We start from the raw sequence: 24,291 nt of genomic DNA, 5'->3' as shown, positions 1-24,291 counted from the left end.
ATTATCTACCCAGAGCCACAGAATGTAACCTCATTTCTAGATAAAATATTTGTACATATTATAAAATTGTAATGACATCTTTCTGGAACAGAATAGACCCGAAGAGGAGGGAAATGAGAACAGTGACACACAGAAAAGAAAGCCATTTGATAGCAGGCAGTGATGAAATGATGCTGCCACAGCCATCGACCAGAAGCCCAAGCAGCTGCTAAAGGCAAGGCAGGATTTCCCTTGCACCCTCCTGAGAGCAAGGGCTGAGCCAAAACTTTACATTGCACTGCTAGCCTCCTGGTGTGTGGCAGAATGAATTTCTGTTGTCTTAAGATACCAAAAACATATGCTAAATTGTTGCAAGAACCATAGGAAACTAAACGTGTTTAGGAAGTGCCAAAGGTGATGGGACCGAGAACTGATTTATTGCTGGGGCTGTTGACCTAGCAAGCCAGGGCACTAAGCTTTGCTTCCTGGAGACTTTGGCAAATAACAAAGACGTTGTAGACAAGAGGGTTCAATATATATAGAGAGAAAGAAGTTCCCCAGGAACATCTATGGTGAAACCTCTGGTGACAGTTTGGGTAGGATTTCTGCCATTCGTGGCTCTAATAATGCCTAAATGATACAGAAAATACTGTTGCCTATGATGGCTTCTCCATGTCAAGAAGGACTTTGGAGCCATGAGCTGTCTCAGTCTTGAACTGAGGTTGGAATCTCCTGGTTATGGCTGGAAGGCACCTAACTGAGCTGATGCCTGTCATCTACGAAGACAAAGAACACTGCTTCAGTAAGCCTGGAGTCTCACAAACTTCAGAAGTTTCATATCCATGCTTGTCATTTTAGTAATCTTTTGTTATCATTCTATGAAGAGAGCTTGAATTGAAGAACACGAAAATGTTAGATGTGTTTTGGGTCAGGACAACCACAGATAATTGCATAAAATTGAATGAAAATATTTTGGAGTCCCTTGTTCTTTATGTGTTGTGAAGCATTCATTTTACATTCTCCTTCTTGTAATATTTGAGAATACCATACATGAGTGCCATGGACATCATTTCTACCCCTCCAACTCCCACAGTGCGCTCCCTCTAAACTCAAGGCCTCTCTTTAAATATGGTTGTCACTTCTGTGCTCATGTGTGCATGCATGTGAATACACCCACTGAGTTCTCTTAATATTGATCATATGTGCATGTGCCTAGGAAGACTATCTAGCTTTGGATAGCCTATCCTAGCATTTGTATCAGGGGATGGGGGGGGGATGATGTTCCTTCTCTCAGCAGCAACGATTGTGGTTCTTCATGCAGGAGTGCAAACTTGCAAATTTTTTACTTCATTTTGGTAGGTCAACTGCTGTTACCATCACACAAGTCTTACCTCAGCCATTTTGTTGAGAGTCCCTGTCTTGTGTTGAAGACAATGGCTCACTGCTGTCATCTGGTCTTCTGTGACAATCTTCCTGCCCTCTCTTCCATGATATTACCTCAGCCTAAGTTGTAGAGGCTGTGTTGTATTAATCAGGGCTGTACATAATGTAGTCACTTATTTTCTGCACTTTAACTAGTTGTGAATCTCTGGAGTAGATCCTGTAATGCTCTAAAAAGGAACTTTACTGCAAAATGAAAGCTGCACTAACACTTGTCTTTTGACAAGAAAGTTGAGACCATTAATATTTAAAGTTAATATTAAAAGGTTTCTGTTTTTCTACTGTTTGTGTTGTTAATCCTAGTTTGTGTTTCAGTAATTACAGCTTTGTTTGTTTCCTTTCTGCAGCTTCTTCTTCTCTTGGTCAAAAACACTGCTTGCAGTATTCCCTGTGGGGCTACTTTACAAGGATGTAAAGTGAATAAAAAAATTAAAATAAAATCCTTGAATTCTTTGATCATGTTCATTATTGTTCTTTTAAGTCCAGTTTCCTCAGTTCATAAACGTGATTTTCAGTGGAGAACACTTCTAAGAAACTGGTGGGTGCTGTGGAGAGCATCTTGTCTTGACCTTTCATATTGTTTGTGGTTTTGCAAGGTCACCTGTGCATGTAGATTTCTCTCGTTGATTAGCTATCAAATACAAGATTCTGGACTCTGTTTGGTGATTAATTTGAGTTTAGTTTTGATTTTGATTTTGCCAGAATTTGGTTGATTTCAGTCCAGAAATGAAGAGTTGGTGGGTCAGTTTTCGATAGGAGGGATACAGGTGATTCCAATTCAGTGTTATCCAAGAAAGCATGCGGTTGAAACTGGCTGGGTCTCCCGGGTTGCTCCAACACTCTGGGGCCTACACCTCCTGAGCCAGGAAGTTTGCAGTCACTGTAGGTAGAGATTTGGGACACTCACACCAGACAGGGCTTGTGTAGAGTGTGTGTGAGGGTCGGATAGAACAGTAACAAGCTTCTGGTGAGCCCACCAAGGATAGCTCGCTGTACAGAATCCAGGCTGGGTCGGGGACTGGGAGGAGCACAAGGCGGTGTATGACATCCATTAGCTTAGCAGCTGCCTCACCTGCCTTGCTGTCCTGGAAAATGCCCAGTTTTTCAAAGCCAAATTTAAATATTCCATTTTCTATAAAAACTTCTTTATTTCCTTCTCACAGTATTATCCACTCCCTCTGGCTTAGTTTATTTTCTTGTTTCACTTGATTTTATTTATTAAGTACCTAGAATGTAGAATGTTTGAGCATTATACATGGGAATGCATAAGCCGTTGTTTGAGAGATTTTATACAAAATTTAGGAAATAGAAAAAATAGATAAGTACTTACAATGTATAATTAATATTATACATTGTAATGTATATAAGGTATTTTCAAAAAATTACTAGCTGAATTCATTGATAACAGGAACTATATTATTGACAGAGATATAAATCTTCATGAATTAGATATGTATGTTTGAGGCACATATATTTGAAAACCAGTGTCCCAGAGAAGCTGAATGAAAATTCCACACTAAGTTAAATGTTCAGAGCTCAGAGAAAAAAAAACCCATAATTACCTTTATTCATTTTTCTTTTGTGCTTTTAAAAATAAAATAACCACAGAAATAAAAACAATGCAACTAAATCAGCAACAAATGAAAAGGGTTTTTTTCAAGTTAAATGTTTGTGAATAAGTTTAAATGTAGTAGAGGAAATAATATATATAGAAGACAGATAAAGTAGATTCAATATTTACAAAATATTGGGAGGAAGAAAAATAGTATGGAGATATAAAAATATACTTAAAGAAAACTGAAAATGAACATTTAATACACTAAAAGGAAGGAAAAATGGGGAGCCCAAAAGAAAGAGGAGGAAGGATGAAAGAAGGGAGGGAGGGCTGGTTCACAGCTATTCACCACACTCCTGAAAATGTTTCTGAGAATAGCCACATCAGAGGAGAACTGTAGCAGCTCAGGGGACTGAGATGATAAGAGTAATGGATGTTCAAGATTAGAACCTGAATTCTCAGTGCTGTTGCTGCCACCCATAAACATACGACTGACTATTGACTTCCTTCATGTATCAACAAATACATTATAGTATCATTGTGAGGAGTCTTTCATGATAGCCCTATATTCCAACAAAGTAAGGCCTCATGAAATTTGTACCAGGCTTCTTCATTTTTTTTTAATTTTTATTTATTTTTTTAATTTCTTTTTACACTTTTTTCTTTATTAATTACACTTTATTCCCTTTGTATCCCCTCTGTGGTTTCCTCCCTCCTCCTGTCCCAATCCTTCCCTTCCTCCACCTTCTGCATGCATGCCCCTCCCCAAGTCCACTGATAGGGGAGGTCTTCTTTCCTTCTGATCCTAGTCAATTAGGTCTCATCAGGAGTGGCTGAATTGTCTTCTTCTGTGGCCTGGTAATGCTGCTTCCCCCTCAGGGGAAGGTAATTAAAGAGCAGGCCAATCAGTTCATGTCAGAGACAGTCCCTGTTCCTATTACAATGGAACCCACTTGGATACTGAACTGCCATGGGCTACATCTGTGCAGGGGTCTTAGGTTATCAGAATGACTAAGATCAAAAACTCAAGAGACAACATATGCTGGAGAGGTTGTGGAGAAAGGGGAACCCTCCTCCACTGCTGGTGGGAATGTAAACTTGTACAACCACTCTGGAAAGCAATCTGGCGCTTTCTCAGACAACTAGGAATAGCGCTTCCTCAAGATCCAACTATAACACTCCTAGGCATATATCCAAAAGATGCTCAAGTACACAATAAGGACATTTGCTCAACCATGTTTGTAGCAGCTTTATTTGTAATAGCCAGAAGCTGGAAACAGCCCAGCTGCCCCTCAACTGAAAAATGGATGCACAAACTGTGGTATATCTACACAATGAAATATTACTCGGCAATAAAAAACAAGTAAATCATGAAATTTGCAGGTAAATGGTGGGATCTGGAAAAGATCATCCTGAATGAGCTGTCCCAGAAGCAGAAAGATGCACACGGTATATACTCACTCATATAGACATATAATATAGGATAAACAGAATAAAATCTATACACCTAAAGAAACTAATCAAGGGGGAGGACTATCGCTAAAATGCTCAATTCTTATCCAGAAAGGCAAAGAGGCTGGACATCAGAAGAAGGAGAAAAGAGTGTACCAGGCTTCTTGATCTTCACTAATGTAACAGATCTTCTTGAGACTTTGGAACCAACTGGTGTTTGTTTGTTTGTTTGTTTGTTTTTTAATTCCCTTGACCAGCAAAAATAAAATGGCTGTAAAATGGCTTCTCAGTACAAACCTATTCTTTACCAATCTATTACTCATTGGAATCCATGCTAACATCTGGTTTTGACTGTTGTAGACACTAAGGGAGGTAGCTGAACCATGTTTGGTGGGGTATGATGAAATATCACCCACATAGTGCATAGTGGGGGCTACTTCATGAAAAACCATTCATGGGAGCCTCTGGGAGAAATGATGTTTCCAGAAGTTTTTCTTACATAAAGCTACCAGGACCTTTTCAATCAGTGAAGGGGGGAAAAATAAAAATAAATAAATAAATAAATAAATAAATAAATAAATAAATAAATAAATAAATAAATAAAATAAAAACAGCCATGCTTCTGTGAAAAGATGCCAGCAGGTAGAATTTCATTATTCTTGTTTATGACTATGTGAAAACAACAAACGTAAGCAAAATTGATTTCATTTTTTCCTTTCTCCTATAACCTGGCTCAAAACCTCAAGAGGAAAATATATGGAAATAGCAAAATAATTTGACTCCAAAGGGAGGTGTGGGTACATTCAATTAAGCAAGTAATTACTACAAATGTTTGTGCTTTGGGTCATTGGAGACAGTCACTAAAGTTAAGCAATAAAAGGAAAGTTTGAGCTTCAGGTTGCCCTGAAATTTTGAAACTCAATGTCCAGGGAACTAAGCACAGCATTCTTGCTGGACTATTGACTAAATCAATGTCACTAGGTTAATATTTTCATTAGTAGGAAGAAATTTAATACAGAAAAATCTCTCATGAGGCTTTAATTGAAATAAGAAGGGTAAAATTAGATGACAATCCACAGAAACAAGAGGAGGGCTCTCCAAGTCAGCCTGCAAAAGCTCCTGCATGGGCAAGTTTCTCGCAGACTTCAGGACACAGTAATAAGACGTGGGCTGGGGGAAAGGACTATTTCATAAAAATAGCAAGTATTGGAGACATAAATAGCCTGTTTAAAAAAAATAAAACCACAGGCTATTTGGAAAGAAGATGGCTTAGACATAAGTAAAACAGGGTGAGGAGAAACATGGAGGGGAGGCTATTTTGAGCAGAGAAAACAGTGTGTGAGAAGACCCTGGGGAAGGGAGTAGCCAAGCACATTTGCAATTGTGAAAGAAACCCATTGTGGATGGAGCATACTTGGGCAAATGAGAGTGGAGGGACTTGGGTTGGACAACTGGGAAAGGCATGCCATGAAATATCTGCTGAGCAGAGTAAAGATAAGATTTATTCCTGGCTCACAAAAATCAAATGTCAAAGGCTGTCTGTTAGGGTGATTATAAATTATATTACTGGATAATTATAGCCAGGATAGATTCTGAGGAGGTAAAGAGAGCCCAGATGGGAATACTGCAAGACACTTCCGGGGGTGGGACAAGATGTCAGTGATTTGGGTCAGGTTTGCAATGACAGGCTTGATAAAAGAGAAATTAATATAATCATAAAAAATAGAGAACTGTGTGATAATTGGCACATGAAATAGTAGCTTATTGTACCACTGTAGGAAATTACTGGTGAGTTTTTAAGATTTGATACAAGGCAACAACTTTATGCCACTTTTCTATGACAGTAATGCAAACAGCAGAAGAAAGTGAGCCTGGGCTTTTAAAAATTAATCAGTAAAAAAAGAGGATATGATGGCATAAGATGCCTAGGAAAACATCCAGCATTTGGGTGATTTCAAGGAGAAATGGTAGAGAAAGGAATCAAGGAAGAGCAGCTCCTTGTTTTAACTCATGTAATGAGTTGGGAGTCTCAGGGAGGTAGTAGAAATTATGAAGATCCTGGGCAATTTGGGTAGTAAATAAATAGTCACTTTAGTGAACACCTGTGTGACATTGGCATGAAATGCCAGAATCAGTTACCTGGTTCAGGGAAGCCTGGAATTTTGGGTCACGATAACTGCCTTGGGAAAGCTGAACTTGAATCCTCTTTTCTTCAGGGACCAATAGACTAGAGACATAAGCTGTATCCTTCATCTCCAGCTCATCTTCCTGCAGTGAATTCTGACCCTGGCAGCATGCTCATCTGGGTGAATGCACAAGAACCACAGGATAGCATGAATCTAAATCATTTTCCAGTCTCAGTCTCACTGCAAAATTGCTGAAATCTGCTAACTTAGATCACCAAGTACAGGTGTCCTTGGGAGACACTAAAATTTCCTCAAAAAGGGACCCTCAGTATGTTCCCAGTGTGTGCTAAATGTTGAAAATTGGCCGTAGTTATGAAAGACAGCAAACAAGACCAGTGTGAAATTGCTGAGGAGAACAAGGAAAGCTAAGAAGGATGCAAACCCCAACAGAGTGGAAAAGCCTCAGGCAAAAATTGATTTTCAACATGAACTTAGATTTATCACACTCTATTTTAAATGTCTCTCAGTCTCTGTAATGTCATACCAGGTCAAAATTATATAACATTCTATTGGGCAACCTTACACATTACAAAAGAAATCTAGAATTAGCTGAAGTTTTGCCCCGAAAGGTAGTTTTCCACTGATACAGCCCCGTCTCCTGCCTGCAACAGGTATCAAACATCATGAATAGGATGGTTCCATTTTAGTGATAAGCTACTGAATGTGGAATGGTAAAATACACTCCCAATTTAAGAAAAGCATTAGTGGACTAGGGGAGGGACATAGGGGGAGAAGAGGGAGGATGGGATGGGAAGGAGACAAGGGAGGAGGCCACAGCCGGGATACAAATTGAATAAATTGTAATAAATGATAACAATTTAAAAAGAAAAGCATTAGTAGCATATTTCAAGAGATAAACTGCACAATCACAGGGCCAAAATACATACCTGTGAGGCAATGCTCAGGCTGGTAGATGCCGAACTAGAAACTACTGCGTGAGAACAATTGCAGTCTCAGCAGCTAGCATGACAGGCCCAGGAGAAATAGTTCATGGAGTGGAGTGAAGACACAGTCAGGCGGACAAACGCTATTTTTTTCTTTATTTTTATCTTCATAATTGCTTTTGACTTGGTGTGTCTAGCTTCTTGTGGGCTACCACCCACCCGTCCTCCATGACCATGTCCAGCCGTTATGTTTAGACTGTTACTGTGCCCCCCCACCGTCATCAGGGCTCAGTGAGACGACCCTGTTTACACTGCTGAAGAGGAGGTGACTCAGAGGGGGCTGCACATCCCTCCTTTATGAAGCTTAACGCCTTCTGGAAACGTTCTTGGTTGTAACAACATGAAGGATGGATTTTGAGGCTGCTATTACCATCTAACGGGACACACCAGTGTGCTGCTAGACAGACCATGGACAAGACAGTATTGACAAAAAATTATTGCTCAATTTAACATGCTAACACTGGCAAAGCAGAGAAGCCCTGTGCTGATTAAAGAATTCTTTATCTTTCTGGGACCTTACATGTGTTGCCACATTTTTTTTTTCTTGTGTCTTTACTATACAAGTAAATGTTTGGTGATCACAGCATTGTACTTACAGACAAAAGGGATCAAAGAAATTTGCTCCTTCAGACTTTATCTAGTGTCACATCTAAAGACTGAAACTAATGGTCGGTTTTCAATGAGTTACTAAGTATTGAAGTTATTTCTTCAGCTCTCTGATTTTATCTTTTATCTCTCAGCTGCCCATTTAAATGATCTTGGACATATTTGCCTGTCTCTTACTATCTTGATGATCAAAATTATAATGTGGAGGGGCGGGGCAAGATGGCGGCGCCGGGAGGACTCTCATTCTGAGGAGCAACACGGCAGGACTGGCACAGTGACCAGCAATCAGAACTCGCGGCCATAAAACACAAGTGGTTGTGTTTCACAGGTGAGAGGATACCCCACAGTGGGGGATTCAATCAGCTTTATCCCACCCGGCTAAACTGCGGAAGAGATCCCGGTTCCGCCAGGCACTTGGTCGCCAGCCCAGAGCTACACGCCAGCGCAAACTGGTCACAGTCCCAGACTGAACTGTGGGCCCACAACACCATAGACTGGATTTCCCAGTCGAGAGATAACCCCATGGAGCAGGAAACAATTGGGACCAACCTCAAGTTACCCAGACATCCCCTGGAAAAGACTCAGGTTCCGTGGGTGCCCCAAGAGCCAGTCCGGACCCAGACCCGGGACACAGGCGCCTGCCTGCGCGCCTGATTCGCCGCCTCAGATAGAACTGTGGGCACCAGGGCACCAGGGCACCAGACTGCGTGTCTCTGGCAGGAGGAAACCCCCAGCGGAGGGGGTCAGCAGCTCTAACGCTTAGGACACCCAGCACCAAAACACTTCCTGGACTCACGCAGACTCTAGTGCAGGCAGGAGCGCTGTGCTCTGCTGCCATTATTGAGTTCCCCTAGGGCACTGGGACACACAGCGGCATCCTCAGACCTACAAAAGCCAGAGAGCCATTACAGCCCTCAGATACTGTGCCAAGGATCAACCAGTTATTCCTAGCTAGACTGTCAAAACTGTGGGAATCCCTGGTTTTTCAAGAGGGCTGCACCCACAGCATCTGGAACAGAGCAGTGCCTACAGCCGCCATCCCAGACAGAGACACACAGCTTCTGGTCCAGAGTGAGGCACCCAGCCTCCAGACCAGAACAGTGCCCCCAGGTGACAACTCAACCTAGGTGCACATTCTCAAGGTCCAGAGCAGAGCAATCAGCCTCTGGCCCAGAGACTTGCTGAGTGCACCTCCCACTTTCCCGGACAGAACTGTGCGCCCCAGGATAACAGACTGAGGTTCCCTGTTGGGAGAAAACCCCACAGCTAGGGAATCAGCAGTTTCTTCAAGAGGACTGTACATGGAAATTTAGTGAGCAGCAGCACACTAAATTTATAACAAGAAACCCAGCAGTGGGCTATAAACCTGAGGTGAGCAGTGGCAACTCCTGAGAAACACTGGCCATACAGTGACCATAACCAAAAAGCAGAGAAGGACTCCTTCAGGAAAAATCATCTTCCAGCCAAGGGGATACTCCCTACCTCAGGACTCCAGGAAGCACAGAAACTAACAGCCAACACCTAAATCAGCCCAATGGGTAGAGGTCAGCGTAAAGGCTCAACCAACAAAAGACAGAGCAATATGGCATCTCCAGAACCCAGCCATCCAGAGGCGAACAGCCCTGAACAATGCAGCATAATAAAAAATCAAGAAGATGACCTTACATTTATGTTGATGAAGAGGATAATAGAGGAGACAAATAAAATATGTAAAGAATTAGAGGAAGATAAAACCAAACAGATCATGGCTATCCGTAAAGAAATGGAGGAAGATAAAGACAAGCAGATTAGGGCCATCCGTGAAGAAATACGGGAAGATGCAGCCAAACAGCTTGTGGCCTTCAGAGAAGAAATAATTAAATCACTGAAAGAAATCAAAGAGACAGAGTTGAAGGAACTAAAAGAAAAAGAGGAAAATACAAGCAGACAGGTGAAGGAAGTAAACAAAACAACTCAAGACCTGAAGATAGAACTAAAAAAATTAAAGAAAACACAAATGGAGGAAATAATGGAAAGGAAGAATTTAGGGAAGAAAACAGGAACTACAGAGGTAAGCATAACCAACAGAATACAAGAAATGGAAGAAAGAATCTCAGGTGTAGAAGATACAATGGAAGAAATCGACGTATCTGTCAAAGAAAATGTTAAATCCAAAAAATTCCTGACACAGACCGTCCAAGAAATCCAAGACAATATGAAAAGACAAAATCTAAGAATAATTGGAATAGAGGAAAAAGAAGACTCCCTTCTCCAAGGCCCAGAAAATATTTTCAACAAAATCATTGAAGAAAATTTCCCCAAGTTAAAGGAGAAGCCAATAAGGATACATGAGGCCTACAGAACACCCAACAAATTTGACCAGAAAAGAAAATCCTCCCGCCACATAATAATCAAAACAGTAAGTATACAGAATAAAGAAAAAATACTAAAAGCTGCAAGGGAAAAAGGCCAAGTAACATATAACGGCAAACCCATTAGAATCACACCTGACTTTTCAACATAAACTATGAAAGCCAGAAGGGCCTGGACAGATATCATGCAGACCCTAAGAGAACACAGATGTCAGCCCAGGCTACTATACCCTGCAAAACTCTCAGTCCTCATAGAAGGAGAAAACAAGATATTCAATGACAAAAGCAAATTTCAACAATACCTACACACAAATCCAGCATTACAGAAGACACTGGAAGGGAAAATACAACCAAAGAAAATTAGCTTCTGTCAAGAAAACACAGGAAATAATTAACCTTACTACAGCAAAACAAAAAGCAACCAAGCACACAACCTTATGAACACAGCCAACATCAAAATCAAAGGATCTAACAGCCACTGGTCATTAATCTCTCTCAACATCAATGGACTCAACTCTCCACTAAAAAGACACAGATTAACAGAATGGATACGTAAACAAAACCCAGCAATCTGTTGCATACAAGAAACACACCTAAGACACAAAGATAGACATTACCTGAGGGTAAAAGGTTGGAAGACGACTTTCCAAGCAAATGGACCCAAGAAACAAGCAGGAGTAGCCATTCTAATATCTGATAAAATAGACTTTCAACCAAAATTAATAAAAAGAGATGAGGAAGGACACTTCATACTCATCAAGGGAAAATTCCACCAGGAAGACATCACAATCCTGAACATCTATGCCCCAAATACAAGAGCACCCACATTTGTAAAAGACACATTGATAAAATTTAAACCACATATAAATCCCCACACATTAATAGTGGGAGACTTCAACACCCCACTCTCAACAAAGGACAGGTCAACAAAACAGAAATTAAACAAAGAAACAATATCTCTGACAGAGGTCATGGATCAAATGGACCTCACAGACATTTACAGAAGTTTACACCCAAACACAAAAGAATTTACCTTCTTCTCAGCACCTCATGGAACCTTCTCCAAAATAGACCATATAGTTGGTCACAAAGCAAGCCTCAACAGATACAAGAAGACTGAAATAATCCCTTGTATCCTGTCTGATCACCATGGAATAAAACTGGACTTCAACAACAACAGAAATAGCAAAAAGCCTACACACACATGGAAACTGAACAACTTGTTACTAAATGACAGCTGGGTCAGGGAAGAAATAAACAAAGAAATTAAAGCCTTTCTAGAACTCAATGAAAATGAAGACACAACATACCCAAACTTGTGGGACACAATGAAAGCAGTGCTAAGAGGAAAGTTCACAGCACTAAGTGCCTTCAAGAAGAAATTCGAGACAGCTTATTCAAGCAACTTAATGGCCCACTTAAAAACCCTAGAAAAAGAAGAAGCAGACACACCAAAAAGGAGTAGACGGCTGGAAATAATCAAACTCAGGGCTGAAATCAATCAATTAGAAACAAGTAAAACAATTCAAAGAATCAATGAAACCAAGAGCTGGTTCTTTGAGAAAATCAACAAGATCGACAAACCCTTAGCCAACCTAACTAAAAGGCAGAGAGACACCACCCAAATCAACAAAATCAGAAACGAAAAGGGGGACATAACTACAGACACTGAGGAAATCCAAACAATCATTAGGACTTGCTTCAAAAGTCTATACTCAACAAAATTTGAAAACCTAAATGAAATGGACAATTTTCTTGATCGATTTGACTTACCAAAGCTGAAACAAGACCAGGTAAATCAATTAAATAGTCCTATATCCCCCAAAGAAATAGAAGCAGTCATCAAAAGTCTCCCATCCAAAAAAAGCCCAGGACCAGATGGTTTCAGTGCAGAATTCTACCAGACCTTCAAAGAAGAGCTAACTCCAATTCTCTTCAAACTATTCCACAAAATAGAAACAGAAGGAACATTACCAAACTCATTCTATGAAGCCACAATCACCTTGGTACCTAAACCTCACAAAGACTCAACAAAGAAAGAGAATTTCAGGCCAATCTCCCTTATGAACATTGATGCAAAAATACTTAACAAAATACTTGCAAACCGGATCCAAGAACACATCAAAGATATTATCCACTATGACCAAGTAGGCTTCATCCCAGGTATGCAGGGGTGGTTCAATATACAGAAATCCATCAATGTGATCCACCATATTAACAAACTGAAAGAAAAAAAAACCACATGATAATCTCCCTAGATACTGAAAAAGCATTTGACAAAATTCAACATCCATTCATGTTTAAAGTACTGGAGAGATCAGGGATACAAGGCACATATCTAAACATAGTAAAGGTGATATACAGCAAGCCTATAGCCAACATCAAACTGAATGGAGAGAAACTTAAAGCAATCCCACTGAAATCAGGGACAAGACAAGGCTGCCTACTCTCTCCATATCTCTTCAACATAGTGCTGGAAGTCCTTGCTAGAGCAATAAGACAGTTGAAGGAGATCAAGGGGATACAAATTGGAAAGGAAGAAATCAAATTATCACTATTTGCAGATGATATTATAGTATACGTGAGTGACCCCAAAAACTCTACCAGGGAACTCCCACAGCTGATAAACACCTTCAGCAAAGTGGCCGGATACAAAATTAACTCAAAAAATCAGTAGCACTCCTGTATACAAAAGACAAAAGGGCTGAGAAAGAAATTAGAGAAACAACACCCTTCACAATAGACACAAATGACATAAAGTACCTTGGAGTAACCCTAACCAAGCAAGTCAAAGACTTGTATGAAAAAAATTTCAAGTCTCTGAAGAAAGAATTAGAGGAAGATATGAGAAGATGGAAAGATCTCCCATGCTCACGGCTTGGCAGGATTAACATAGTAAAAATGGCCATCTTACCAAAAGCAATTTACAGATTCAATGCAATTCCCATAAAATTACCAACACAATTCTTTACAGACCTGGAAAGAAAAATTCTCAACTTCGTATGGAATAACAAGAAGCCGAGAATTGCTAAAACAATCCTCTACAATAAAAGATCTTCTGGAGGTATCTCCATCCCTGATCTCAAGCTGTACTATAGAGCAACAGTTATAAAAACTGCATGGTACTGGCATAGAAACAGAATGGTGGATCAATGGAATCGAACAGAAGACCCAGAAATAAACCCACACACTTACGGACACCTGATTTTTGACAAAGATGCCAAAACCATACAATGGAAAAAAGATAGCATCTTCAACAAATGGTGCTGGTCCAACTGGATGTCTACATGTAGAAAAATGAAAATAGATCCATACTTATCACCCTGCACAAAACTGAAGTCCAAGTGGATCAAAGACCTCAACATAAAACCAGACTAGAAAAAAAAGTGGGGAATACCCTAGAACTCATTGGTACAGGAGAAAACTTCCTGAACAGAACACCAACAGCACAGGCTCTAAGAGCAACAATCAATAAATGGGACCTCATGAAATTGAAAAGCTTCTGTAAAGCAAAGGACAGCGTCATCAAAACAAAGCGACTGCCTACAGATTGGGAAAGAATCATCACCAACCCTTTATCTGACAGAGGACTCATATCCAATATATATAAAGAACTAAACAAGCTGAAAAGCAATAAACCAAGTAATCCACTTAAAAAATGGGGAACAGAGCTAAAGAGAGAATTCTCTGTAGAGGAATATCGAATGGCAGAGAAGCACTTAAAGAAATGCTCAACCTCATTAGCCATTAGGGAAATGCTAATCAAAACAACCCTGAGATTTCACCTTACACCCATCAGAATGGCCAAGATGAAAAACTCAAGGGACAACACATGCTGGAGAGGTTGTGGAGAAAGGGGAACCCTTCTCCACTGCTGGTGGGAATGTAAACTGGTACAACCACTCTGGAAATCAATCTAGTTCTCAGACAACTAGGAATAGAGCTTCCTCAAGATCCAGCCATACCACTCCTAGGCATATACCCAAAAGAGGCGCAAGTACACAAAAAGGACATTTGCTCAACCATGTTTGTAGCAGCTTTATTTGTAATAGCCAGAAGCTGGAAACAACCCAGATGCCCCTCAACTGAAGAATGGATGCAGAAACTGTGGTACATCTATACAATGGAGTATTACTCAGCAATGAAAAATAAGGAAATCATAAAATTTGCAGGTAAATGGTGGGACCTGGAAAGGATCATCCTGAGTGAGTTGTCCCAGAAGCAAAAAGACACACATGGTATATACTCACTCATATAAACATATAATATAGAATAAACCCACTAAAATCTGTATATCTAAACAAACTAAGCAAAAGAGAGGACCCTAACTAAAATGTTCAATCCCGATCCTGAAAGGCAAAGAGGATGGACATCAGAAGAAAAAGAAAATAGGAAACAACCTCGGAACCTGCTACAGAGGGCCTCTGAAAGCCAGAAGAAAACAGGAAACAACCTTGAAACCGGCCACAGAGGGCCTCTGAAAGCTTCTGCAGTATAGACTGTCAAAGCACATGCTGAGCCTGATGGCCAACTGATGGGCAGAGTGAATGGAATTTTATGTAAGAAGTGGGAAATAGTAAGAGCTGGAGGGGATGGGAACTCCACAAGGAGAGCAACAGAACAAGATAATTTGAACACAGGGAACTTCCCAGAGACCCATACTCCAACCAAGGACTATTCATGGAGATGACCTGGAACCCCTGCACAGGTGTAGCCCATGGCAGGTCAGTGTCCAAGTGGGTTACATAGTAAAGGGAAGAGGGACTGCCTCTGACATAATCTGATTGGCCTGCTCATTGATCACTTCCCCCTGAGGGGGGAGCAGCCTTATCAAGCCACAGTAGAGGACAATGCAGCCACTTTTGATGAGAACTGATAGACTAAGATCAGAAAGAAGAGGAGAACCTCCCCTATCAGTGGACTTGGGGAATGGCATGCATGCAGAAAGGGGAGGGAGGGTGGGATCGGGAGGGGAGGAGGGAGGGGCTTATGGGGGGATACAAAATGAATAAAGTGTAATTAATAAAAAAATTTTAAAAAATTATAATGTGGATGCTATGTACAAAAGTGGCATATTTATTCTTTAATTCTATGCATAAAGCCTTGAAAGGAAGCTTTTCCAAGCATGAACCCTTCATTATATAAAGCATTCTTCTTTCCCCTCTCCAGCTCCCTGTCTTCACTCTAATTCTCTGGGCATGGTCAAAAAGGCCACAAACCCCTGGGGATTATACTGACCCATCCCATTCACTGGGACAAAGATTTTTGAACACCGAAGTCCATTATCAGTTGTGGCCTTTGGTTTTTTCTTATTTACCAATGGGAAGAATTTGTGTAGGTTGATCAGACTTAAATTCTCTCTTAAAATAAATAAATAAATAAATAAATAAATAAATAAATAAATAAATAAATAAATAAATAAGCCCATGAGACCTGTTCCTCCACCTGGTTTGTGTTTAAGTGAATCGTTTTCCATTCTCTGTTCTGCTGCTAACTCTGGAGGCTGCCTCTGGGGACAAGAGAAGCCTCTCTGAACAATCTGGGCAAGAGATATGGTTTGGGCTGAGGGTGCTGGCATTGGGGTGTCTGGGAGCCAAGGATCTGTCTCACCTCGTCCAGAGCACCTACAATGGGGGAGGTCTGTCCTCTTTCCTAACCTTGCTGTCTCCACTAACAATGCAAGCATAAGCTCTAATGCTCCTCTTTCTTGAAGAAGGGAAGATCATGCAGGAGCCTCTTAAGCAGGGACTCTGGAGCTCAGAAGGCTGACCTGTGAGGCTGTTGTTCTTCATCTGTGTAACTAGGAACATTTTAACCCCATCTTCCTTATCCGCAAGGGGTGAGACCTATTTACAGTGCTTTGAAAGTGGAATCGTGATCAGGCGCTTGCAACACTGCCCACTTAAAAAACAGGAGTTTTGTTTTATGTTAGCCCGTAACAATAAGTTGGAGACTTTAGGTGTATGGCCTACTTTAAAATCCATTTTTTTAAATAAGAGGGATAGGTGCAATGAATCACAGCAACAAATTGTGTCTTCTGCATGAGAAAATACAGAATGTAACTCTTAAGACGCAGCATGGCTCTTCTTGGTCTGGCCTTTAACACGATAGCAACTCAGTGAGCCTTTCTGAGAAAGTATCCCAGCTAACTCTGTCTTGAATTAGCATCATGCCAGCGTCTTGTTCTTTCTAGCTTTCATGTGGCTGTCTCCTTTCTCTCAATTACAGGCACCAAGCTTCCAGCTGGTTAATAAGTCACATACCGTGGAATAAATGGTACTTTAAATTAAGGCATTTTGAGAACACAAGAGAAAGTATATAAAACTCATTTGAATTTAATTTCTGTGCCCTTTTTGCATAAATACTTAGAGAACCCCTTCCAAATCTCCCCAGTGGCCTATCACAAGCCATCTTAAGGGAGATACTTACTACAGCAACTGACTCCCTAGGAACCGACTAGAAGCAAGTGACTCTGAGACCCCAGCGTCCCTAGCCTGCTCATTTACTTCCCACAAACTGGATTTTGTGCCCCGGTGATCACTTTCCTTCAGCAAGAAGCAATTGTGTTTCAGCTGCTGCTCTTGCATATTTGGAGCTCCGCAGAATCTTTGATTGCTGAGACGCTGCATATTGCCACTTTAATGACGTGTTCACGGCAAATTAATCTGCCTCATCAGGGACTGACATTCATCGCAACTGCTGTGGGAATGGGCACTGCTGCCTTCCTGAGGCCGGTACTCAGTTGCAGCGTTACTAATAGTGAGAGCACGCCAAGTCTGCTGAAGACCTTCATTCACTCAAACATCCTTCTAGCATCGCAGACAATGCTTGCCACGGTCAGCACATCTACCTGCGTCATAACTGTGCAGCTCTTTTTCTTTCCGCTTTTGGGATTACATCAGATTAAAACTTCTCTCTTCAATAGATCTAGTACCATTTTTGTTCAAAATAAATGCCTACAATTTGTTTAAGAATAAAAGAGCTTTGCAACACTACATCTGTTCAGGCCATGACTCTGCCATTTCTTATATCACTATGATCAGGAAAAGGGAGGTTTAACACTAGAGTGTGTCAGTCAAGATGAGGAAATCTCCCTACTATCCTATGCTTGACCCTAAAGTGCAAGAGACAGGAGTATCACTGGGAGTATGACACACATTCAGGCCTTACAAACTTCAGAATTTGCTTGCCGCAGTGCACACACACATAACGGGAAATCCAGTGAGTAATATTCTGCGCCTAGCAACCTGGAAATTTAAAAATAAAGTGAAAGTTTCTTTCTATGTCCCTGAGATCACTTCTTATTTTTGATACTAGCTGCTTCCTATTTTCATTGTGTTCCAGGTTCTCTCATACAAGATTAATACTTCTAATAGTAGGAAGTCTGATACGGCCCTCAGTTTCAAAAATGTTTGTCCAGGTGATGATCCTCACACCCTCTGGCATGTCCTTGGGAGTCTGAATTCCCCATTTCTAACCCTGAGATCCTTTCAGGTTTTCTGCATGCATCTAGATTACTCCATGTCATACTGCTGGAACAAAACTGCTAAGAAGGGTCATTTAGAAGGAACAGAATTACATTGGCTCAGAGTTTTGAGGCTGAAAAACTCAATAGCAAGGCTGATGGCATTGGAAGAGGGCTTCTCGCTGTGTTGTGAAAATCACAAAGGATCACAGTGCAGAAGAGCAAAGACAGACAAGATAAAACTCATCATTTTCAGAGAAACCCATTCCCACAATAATGGATATTCGTTTGAAAGTAACTGCATTGGCCCATTCGTGAGTTGAGCCTCATGACATCACACTCCTCACTGCTTAGAGTAACACAGAGGCAGTCAAGATTCATGGTGAATTTTGAAGGGCATAAACATTTTGTGGGGTGTTTATGTCTATGTCCCTGAACTTTGCAACACCAGCTTTGCTACCAGACAACGCCAGCCGTGGAAGTTATATGAAATTACGAGCTTTCTGACCTCAAAGTCATTCATCCATCGGCATTCATAGGTAGGTCTGACCTTGTTCTGTGTCTCAGCTTTCTGTGGGCATGAGTTGCGGGAACTGTTGGCTCTGAGAACCCACTGGACTTGCTGTGTTTCTTGATACACCTGGGACTTACTTCAGAGTTGGAGTGTAGTACTAAGGACCTCTTCCCACAGACCAGCAGGGTTTAAGTATGCTAGCTTCTCATCTAAGGACAGCCCCACTTCAGTCTAGGTAAAGTGACATCAGTCACATTGCAAGGAATACTGGTTTCTTTGTTTAACTTCTATTGGGCTACAGATTTTAATATGTTTATCCTATATCCTATGGCTAATATCCATTTATAAGTGAGTATATACATGTGTCTTTCTGCTTCTGGGTTACCTCACTCAGGATGATCTTTTCTAGTTCCCACCAATTGCCTGCAAATTTTGTGATTTCTTTGTTTTTAATTGCTGAGTAATATTCCATTGTGTAAATATACCACACTTCCTGTATCCATTCCTCTGTTTCCAGATTCTAGCTATTACAAAAAATGCTGCTATGAACATAGTTGAGCAAGTGTCCTTATTGAATGGTGGGGCACCTTTTGCCTAGGAGTGGTGTAGCTGGATCTGAGGTAGCACTATTCCTAATTTTCTGAGAAAGCACCAAATTGATTTCTAAAGTGGTTTTACAAGGTTACATTCTCACCAGCAATGGAGGAGGGTTCCCTTTTCTCCACAACCTCTCCAGCATGCATCATCCCTTGAGTTTTTTAAAATTTTTTTTATTAATTATACTTTATCCACTTTGTATCCCACCCATAAGCCCCTCCCTCCTCCCCTCCCGACCCCACCCTCCTTCCCCCTTCTTCACGCATACCCCTCCCCAAGTCTACTGATAGGGGAGGTCCTCCTCTCCTTCCTTCTGATCTTAGTTTATCAGATCTCATCAGGAGAGATTGCATTGTCATCTTCTGTGGCCTGGTAAGGCTGCTATCCCCTCAGGGGGAGGTGATCAAAGAGCAAGCCAATCAGATTATGTCAGAGGCAGTCCCTCTTCCCATTACTATGTAACCCACTTAGACACTAAACTGCCATGGACTACATCTGTGCAGGGGTTCTAGGTTATCTCCATGCATAGTACTTGGTTGGAGTATGAGTCTCTGGGAAGACCACTGTGTTCAAATTTTTTGATCTTGCCATCCTGATGGGTGTGAAGTGAAATTTCAGGGTCATTTTGATTTGCATTTCCTGAATGACTAAGGATGTTGAGCATTTCTTTAAGTGCCATTCAATATTCCTCTGTTGAGAAATCTCTGTTTAGCTCTGTACCCCATTTTTAATTGGCTTACTTGAGGGAAGATGCTTAATCCTCATTCAGAAGGGCAGACAGGATAGACATCGGAAGTAGGAAAAGACAAGGAACAGGGCTGGAGCCTTTCACAGAGGACCTTTGAAAGACTCTACCCACCAGGTATCGAAGAAGATACTGAGACTCATAGTCAAACTTTGGACAGAGTGTCAGAATCCTTATGAAAGAAGAGGGAGATAGAAAGACCTGGAGGAGTCAGTATCTTTACAAGGAGAACAACAGAGCCAAAATATCTAAATCCAGGACTGCCTACAGGCACTGATACTCCAACCAAGGTCTGTGCATGGAATGTACCTAGACGCCCTCTTCAAAGGAAGCCATTGGCTACTCATTTTCTAAGTGGGTACCTTAGTAAGGGGAACATGGGCTGTCTTTGACATGAACTCAGTGGCCAGCTCTTTGATCACCTCTTTCTGGGGGTACAGCCTTGCCAGGCCACAGAGGAAGCTGATGCAGCCAGCATTGATGAGACCTGATAAGCTAGGGTCAGATAAAAGGGGAGGAGGTCTTCCCCTATCAGGAACTAGGGAAAGGGCATAGGGGGAAAAAAGGGAGAGTGGGTGGGACTGGGAAAAGAGTAGGAAGGGGGCTGAAGCAGGGATACAAAATGAATAAATTGTAATAAATAAATATATAAATAAAATTAAATTTTTAAGAAAGAAATACTGGTTTCCCTTCAAAGATAGCCTCTACTCAACTTTGGGGAAAATAAATTTTTATTATCTATTAAGGAAGCCCTGCTCTGAGTTCTTTATCTATTGCTTGGAAACTGTATTTCTTTCTGGCCTATAGGAAATCAAAAAGCAGAAATACTTTTATCTCTTCTGCTGCTTGCATTTTGCTGCTTGAAATTCCTCTCTGATGCATTGTAAGCTTAGTGTCTGAGTGTCCAAACTGCAGAAAGTTATGCAGCCTAAGGAAAAGGCAGAATTAAAACCTTGGTTTATATATACTTCAAAGTATGGATACACAGCACTAAAATTTGCTGAGCTTCAACTGTGTGTCACACAAAGTGTTGACAAAATCTTAGGTGGCTCTCTAACCTAGTCATAGGAAAGCCTATTGCCAGCATGTGGTCAACATTTTGATGTATGCAAGTAAGGGAAATCAAAAATATCTCTTAGATCATGCTGAATGCCTGGAAATTTTATGACTCTAGAATATCAGTTCTCCTAGATCTGTCCTTTTGAAAACAAGACTCCACAACTGTAATGGAAGTTTTGTAACTATGTTTTTGTTTTAATCCCAAGTGTGGGATTTAGTTGGGCTATAGTTTGTCCACCATTGTTTATTGTCTCATGCGGGGCATGGCTTTTGCCAGCTGGTAACAGCCTACTTTGTGCCTCAAGGAATGGAGAAAAGCACGGTCTAGGACTCTGAGGATATAAATTGAGAACCCACAAAGAGAAGGAGGCATAGGGTGGTGGTGTGTGGCAAGTAGCAGTTTGAAGAGACCAGCGATGGATAGTGTGGCAGTTTGGAGCAGACAGACAGAGAGACTCTTCAGAGCACAGCAGCTTGGAGGAGACTGCTGGTTGTTTGCTGTTGATGGAGATTGGCATATCCCCCAAAGACCCATTGACATAAATAGGTGAGAGATGTAAAGGTGTCTAAGTCCACTCCCCCCACTAACCTTCTCTCTCCTACATAGAGTTGGGAGGTTGGAAGGAAAGTAGAGGCTTAAACACCCCAAATAAAGAACAGTTTTACAAATGAGTGCTGCATACATCTGGCATTGTGTTGGCATTAAAACAAACAGGTTAATGAATGGAATCAAATCAAAGACCCAGACAGCTGTAGACACCTGACTTTTCATAAAGAAGCCAGAAATATACAATGAAAAAAAAAAAAAAAACAAAAACAAAAGTATCTTCAACAAATGGTGCTGTTCTAACTGGATGTTGACACATACAAGAATGTAAGTAGATCCATATCTATCATTCTGCACAAACCTCAAGGGCAATTGGATCAAAGACCTCAACATAAAACCAGATTCACTGAACCTGATAGAAGAGAAAAATGGGGAACAGCTTTGAATGCATTGGCACAGGAGACAACTTCTTGATCAGAACACCAGCAGCTCAGGCTCTAAGATCAACAATTAATAAATAGACCCCATGAAACTGAAAAGACAAAGGACACCATCAATCAAACAAAAAAAGCAGCCTACAAAATGGGAAAAGATATTCACAAACTCCACATTGGCAGAGGGCTAGTATCTATTTCCCTACTGGGAAATGGAATAGATTCTGTGGATGGACTAGGGACATGTGAGAATGGGAATAGGAGGGAACAGGTAGGGGGGATAGAAGGGGCGAGTACTGGGAGAGAGAACTGGAATTGGGGAGAAGTTCAAGGGGCAAGGTAGAAACATAGTCCAGTGAAAACTCCGGAAATCAATGAGGGGGACCCTAGCAAAAAAATCCCAGTAGTGGCGAATACAGAACCTGAACCAGCCATCTTCTGTAACCAGGCAAGGCTTCCAGGGAAGAGAACTGAACACCACCTACACACAAAACCTACATTTGTCCTTCCTGTAAAATGTGGTGGGGTAAAAGTAGTGCAGAAATTGTGGGAGTAGCTAACCACGAACTGGTCCAACTGAAGACCCTGCCACATGAGGGCGCCCATCGCCTGGAGGGAGAGAAACCAGAGGAAGGATATCCCAGAGACCTAGGACAGAACCCAACATGACTGACAAAAATGAATAAACAAAATACAAAAATAAAATAAGCCACTAAAATGATTTCTAATGATACTCTGCTTTCTTTGTAGACTGAAGCCTAGCATAATCATCATCAGTGATGAAGTCATTCAACAACGTATGGGAACAAATGCAGAGACCTACAACCAAAGGTAAGGCTGAGCTTGGAGAATCCTGCAGAAGAGGGGTTGAAAAATATTGGAGGAGCAAGAAAAATCCAGGACACATACCACAAGAAGGCCACAGAATCAACCATCCAGAGTTCACGGTTCAGAGACTGACGTGACAATCAAGGAGCCTGTATGGGTCTGACGTAGGTCCTCTGCTTATATGTTACAGTTGTGTAGCTTGGTGTTCTTGTGGGATGCCTAATGTGGGAGTCAGGACTGTCTCTGACTCTTTTGCCTGCTTTTGGGATGCTTTATCTTCAACTTGGTTGCCTCGTCCAGCCTTAATATGAGGAAACGTGCCTAGTCTTATTGCAACATGCTATGCCACATTTGGTTGATATTTCTTGGAGACCTGCCCTTTTCTGAAGGGAAATAGAGGAGTAGTGGATCTGTGGGAAAGGGGAGATGAGGAAGAGACTGAGAGGGGAGAAAGAAAGGGAAACTGCAGACAGGATGTAATATATGAGAAAAGAATAAGTTTTAAAAGAGGAAGGAAGAAAAGAAAGAGGTGAAAAGAAAGGGGAAAAAAAGAAAAAAGAACCCCCCCCAAAAAAAGAAAGAAAACCAGACCCTACAACCAAGAATTAAAAGAATGATGAAGAAGAGGAGGAGAAAGCCTAAACTGGCCAGAAAACAAACAATATTGGCTGCATAAGGTTCTGTATTGATTTTGCTTTATGTTCCTAACTACAGTCGTGTTACTTAATGACAGTAATGTATTTTAAGAAGTATGACACCAGGCCCTCTTGTCATTGGGAGAACATTATAGAATATACCTACACAAACCTACGTAAGATGTGACAATCATTCAGCGTGGGTCCTTGATGTGCTCAAGAGGCTCAGTAAATACGAGGTTGCCTGAGGCTGCTGCCAATTTAACCCGGAGGAATGCTTTTCAGTGGAGGAAGTACACTCTAGAGTCGCAGCAATTTGTGTGTTGTAAATACATGAACCAGCCACACCATTGTCTGTTATCTACGGACATACGCCCTGCAGGGCTGTGCTATAATAGCACTGCTTCAGCTTCCTTATTACATTGAGATCACCATCTATGTGTATCCCATTGACCGAAGGACCATCATGCCTCAGCTGGCTGTATTATAAATATAAGAGCCTTCATTTATAAGACAATAGTTGCTTTATTAAATTCTGTTACTCATCCTAATGTCTCTGCAATACTCAGCTTCACCAACTCTTATTTATCATCCAAATATTAGTTATTTGGTGATTTTCTCACACTGAGAAAATCATGGACATGAAAGTAGAAGCAAAACTCTCTAAACAAACAAAGAAAACAGATGGTAGGAGGAAGGTGAGAAAGAGTTGACCAGAAGAGTATGGAGGGTATGCCTAAAGAACATTGTATATTTGCATACATTGTATACTTGTATGAGAATGGCTTTATGGAACCCAGTACAATAAAGAAGAAATAAAATCATTCAAAAGTCACTGTTGAGCAAGTACTATATGCAAAGGCATTTTGTTTAATAAAATAAGCAAAGCACATAAGATCACAAAATAAATGAAATAAAAAGTAAATAAATGTTTGGAATGTTCGTCACCTAATA

The sequence above is a fragment of the Psammomys obesus genome, unplaced genomic scaffold (assembly GCF_907164565.1).
Source record: "Psammomys obesus unplaced genomic scaffold, mPsaObe1.curated_primary_1811, whole genome shotgun sequence".
Classification (NCBI taxonomy): Eukaryota; Metazoa; Chordata; class Mammalia; order Rodentia; family Muridae; genus Psammomys; species Psammomys obesus.
The sequence above is the reverse complement of the archived record's forward strand: the minus strand, read 5'-3'. Positions refer to the sequence as shown.